We start from the raw sequence: 4,578 nt of genomic DNA, 5'->3' as shown, positions 1-4,578 counted from the left end.
GCGCCGCGGCCCCGCGCCCGCCCCCTGCCGGCCGCCGCCCGCCCCGCAGCGCCCCCCGCGCGGCGCCCCGGAGTGGGGGAGGGGGGCGGGGCCCAGCCGCGCACCCCCGCCGTGCAGCCCCGGTCCCAGGGCGGCCGCCGCTCGGGGCCTGCGGAGCCCAGGTGCCCCCCGCCCCCTCCCAGCTCGTGGCCCGGAGGGGGCGCGGCGGGGGGCACACAGCCCCAGCGAGCCAGGGACGGCTGGGGCCGGGGAGGGGGTGTCCAGGCCGCTGCTGCGACCTGAAGGTCCGGGAGAAGAGCGTCCAGGTGGAGGGCGCCGGCCGGAGCCGAGCTGCGCTGGTGGGGCTGAGCCGCACCTGCCGGGGGAGGAATGAAAATACCGCCATTGCTGAGCGCTGGGCAATCAAAATTGATCCATTTAATGCGCCCCCCAGCTCCCGTGGCCACACTGCAGGTCCCTGAGGCCAGAGGGAGGGAAGGGGCAGTGGGGAGAGCCCACCGAGCGCAGGCCTTGTTCCAAGAGCACTGGGGAGCCAGAGCAGACTTCAGAGCAGGAGAGGGGTCAGCCTGTTTTATGTTTGTGAAGGCCCTTCCCGCGGCCAGGTGGGGAGTGGACTAAGGACAGCAAAGAGGGGAGGCTTGGAGGCCGAGAAGGGGACCCCCAGGGACAGGATGGAGGCCGGACCGGGCTGAGGCAGGAGAATTCTGGACAGATCTTGAAAGGGGATCCGGCAGGACTGCCGCCAGATGGGATGTGGGATCACAGGTATGAGAGTCCCCCTGTCTCCTGGGGAGCCCCCGGAAGGACACAATGACATGGACAGGGTCGGAGGGATGACAAGGGTGACATTGGGTGGACATCTGGACACCAACATTGGGGTTCAGTGTGAGGCCCAGGGGTAGCAATGGGGTTCCCCAGCCTGGGGAGGCCTGGGCAAGGTGATGCCACCCTGGTTCCTTGTAGTCCGTCCTGAGTTCGTCACGTTGCAAGTGTCACCAAGTAGACCCCACAGGCCGGGAGTGAGGCAGGACCTGTCCCCACCAACATGCAGACAGTGGCCCCAACGTCCCGGGTAGGAACCCAGGACACGAGAACACTAGTCCCTGGCCCTGAACACATATGGGGTCTGAAGTGGGGGAAAGTAGAGTCTTCAGTAAAAGGAGGGGTGTGCGTAGAGGGAAGTAACCTCAAACGAGCCTTGAGTGGGGAAGGTCTTTGCTTCTTCCTCTTTGCTGCGAATGCGTGCCCCTCTGCACGAGCACCGTGAGGTGAGATCACACACCAAGAGCACACAGAAAAGCCCCGAGAAGTCTCAGGGGTCTCTCTCTCAGAGAGCCTGTGTGCCCCTGGGTCTGTTTCTTAACCTCTCTGGGCTTCCTTCCCCCACCTCCCAGGGCTGCTAGAGGGTGCGAGCAAGCCGGGCACACAAGCTCAGGTTCAGCACTTCTGTAGAAGACCGGATAGTTGATGTGCTCAGCATTGCGGGCCAGACGGTCTCTGTCGTGAGGAGTCAGCTCTGCCCTTGCGGCGTCCAGGCCACCAGAGCAAGACACAAATGCTTCCGTGTTGCCGTGTGCCGGTAAAGCTTTATTTACAGAGCAGGTGCCCGGCCAGGTTTGACACCACACCAGGTGCTCAGCAAGAGTGGGGGGAGTGGTTTCATCACTGCCCCTCTGCCTCCAAGTCCATGGAGAGAGCCCACGTAGATTTCTCTGGCACCTGCTGTACCCCTGACCCGTTAGGTGCCTGGACACAGAAGCCTCGCCCCGGGACATGGGTGTTTGGGGTCTGGAGGTTTGAAAGATTGATGGGTGTGTTTTTCACAAGAGCAGGAGGGAAAGCAGGAGAGTGTACTCCTGGGGAGGCTGATGGGAGCAATGGTCCCTTCCCTGCCCTAACCTTCCCAGGGTACCCACCTCCCTCAGATCAAAAGCAAGGTCCTCGCAGGGTCCCCCGAACACGGGCTCCAATACCCACGGTCTCGGGCATGTTCCAGGGGACCAGCCTGGAGGCGACGCCCCAGGAGACGGGGACACGGGCGGGGCAGAGACAGTGAGCAGGCAGCCTGGGCAGCAGGGGAGGCAGGCCTCGGCCAGGAGGTGGGCCAGGGCGGGGCGACCTGGGAGCCAGAGCCGAGCTTTCTCCCGGAGAGGCCGGAGAGGCCACGTCAGCCACACCCCGTCCTCTCCCTGCAGTGCCCGGCAGCCCCCATCCCAGTCTGGTTCACTGCACTCTCGGCTGGCCCCTCGCTGGGCCATGTGCCCCCACGGTTTCCATGACAACACCCCCCAACCCACACACCACTGCCTTGGCCACCTCTGCTCATCCTGGGCGTGGCCACCCCCAGGGCTTGGCCCAGCACCCCTGTCCTGCCCTGAGCTCCAGCCTGCGCCAGACATCCCCTGGGACCCTGGGACTTCAGGGGGCGTTCTCACTCCCCAAAGCCCCCTCTTCCCCTGTCCCTGAGTCAGGGACGCCCTTACCTCCCCGGGCTCTGATCCCAGCTCAGGCCTTGTGTCCACGCCACCCCCTGTCACCAGCCCCACAGTTTCCCGAGTCTCCCTGCCTCTTCTGTGCACGGGACAGCTCTGTCCTAACCTGTCCCCGTTAGACACCTGCTGTGGCTCTCCAGGGCCCCGTGGCCTACCTCCCAGGTCCAGCGGAGCCCTGCCAAGCCTTGCCCTCTCTTCATGCCCCCACCCCACACCCAGACACCCCACGTCAGCACCCGCTGCACCCGCCTCCAGGAGCATCTCCCACTCTTGCCCACGGTTACTGGGTCTCTCCAGTTCCCGGCCTTAGAGCCCGAACCCTGCCCTGTCCTTCTCTGGCCACCCCTGTGCCACTTGACCCTTCTGGCAGATGGTGTCATCCACCCGGTCCCCCCGGGCACAGACCTGTCTTCCCAGCACACACAGCAGGTGCTCAGCAAACACCCACGGGATGACCGGTTTCCTGTCTCCCATGGTCCACTCTGAAGTCCCCCGTAAGGCAGAGGGCGCCAGTGCCACGTGCAGAGGGGCACATGGGGACTCTGCAAGGGGAACCTCAGGCACCCAGGCCCTTGCTGAGCCCCCTCTGACACTCGGAGCTGCCCCAGTCCCCTGCCCCCAGAGGTGGGGTGGCTCTAGGGACCCCAGTAATGGCCAAGCTTCTTCCCTCAAAGCCCTCCCAGGGAGGAAAGCAGGAGCCGTGAGGGCGGACAAGGTGGGCAGAGCTGGTGGGGCTCTGACCCCTAGCCTCAGTTTACCCACTGGTTCCCCATGTACAAGGCACTCACCCCTGCACACCTCTTCAGCTCTCTGCCAGGCCTCTGGGTCTAAGAGAGGTAGACGGGTGCATGCAGCCCCTTGCTCGCGAGGGCCCGGAGTCCAGAGGGGCGCTCGTGGGACACAGGACGTCACTGGGGGCTGTGTTTACTCCTGAGGCAGCCCGGCATCTGCCGCAAGAAAAACGGAGCGATGTCCTTGGAGCGCTCCTTACAATAACGGAGAGAAGTAAAGTGTGTGCGTTAAACAAGTGGCCGCCGAGGGACCAGCACCGCTATGAGGCTCTCGAGGGCACCCCCACCTGGGCCGGCCGCTCACGAGCTCTCAGTCCCATAACTTCCACTCTCACACGCCCCCTGAAGGGGCTGTGAAGGGATGAGCCAGACAGAAGGGGCTCCGGGGCACCCCCTCCCCAGCCTCATGGCCCGAACCCCAGGCCCAGCTCGGATCAGGCCCTGCACAGAGCCGCATGTCAGGAGCCACGGCCGCCACCGTCTTCCCGGCCTGTGCCATGGCCCTGGGAGCCCCAGCCTTTGCAGGTGAGGGGTGCGGGACTGTTCTCGGTCTCACAAAGCGAGCTGCTCTGGCTGAGTCAGCTTTGGGTCCCATCTGCCATTGGGCAGAATCGAAATGTGCTCCTGGGGAGGCTGTGTCCTCTGCACCTGACAGGTGCTCAGAAAAAGAAATTCATCTGAGGGGCACCTGGGCGGCTCAATGGGTTGAAGCCTCTGCCTTCGGCTCAGGTCATGATCCCAGGGTCCTGGGATGGAGCCCCACATCGGGCTCTGTGCTCAGCGGGGACCCTGCTTCCTCCTCTCTCTCTGCCTGCCTCTCTGCCTCCTTGTGATCTCTGTCTGTCGAATAAATAAATAAATGAAATCTTAAAAAAAAAAAAAGAAATTAATCTGACCCTGAGTTAAACTCCTCCACATATAAAGAGCACCAGCAAATCAATAACAAAAGTAAGTGTTCAGTAAAGGGAGCTATGAGCATCACTGCTGCCATCACCACTGTTACTGCGGCAGAGTCCAGTCCTACTGGGAGAGACACCCAAATCCTCCGTGGGAAGACCCTTCAAGGACTCAGGTCCACAGCTCTGGGTTTCAGACCCTCTGCTGTGCAGCCCAGACAAGTCAGGCTCTCCTCTCTGGGCCTCCGCTTGGGAAATGGAAATGCTGAGCCCCAGGCTGCCTGCTCCTCGGGGCTTTGGGGAGCTTGGTTGTTTGAGACCAGGAAGGACGGTTAAGTTTCACAAGCGTTCCCCAGACGGGAAGGAAATGAGCCGGGGCGGGGGGCGGAATCAGCCTTT

The sequence above is a fragment of the Mustela lutreola genome, chromosome 2 (assembly GCF_030435805.1).
Source record: "Mustela lutreola isolate mMusLut2 chromosome 2, mMusLut2.pri, whole genome shotgun sequence".
Lineage (NCBI taxonomy): Eukaryota > Metazoa > Chordata > Mammalia > Carnivora > Mustelidae > Mustela > Mustela lutreola.
The sequence above is the reverse complement of the archived record's forward strand: the minus strand, read 5'-3'. Positions refer to the sequence as shown.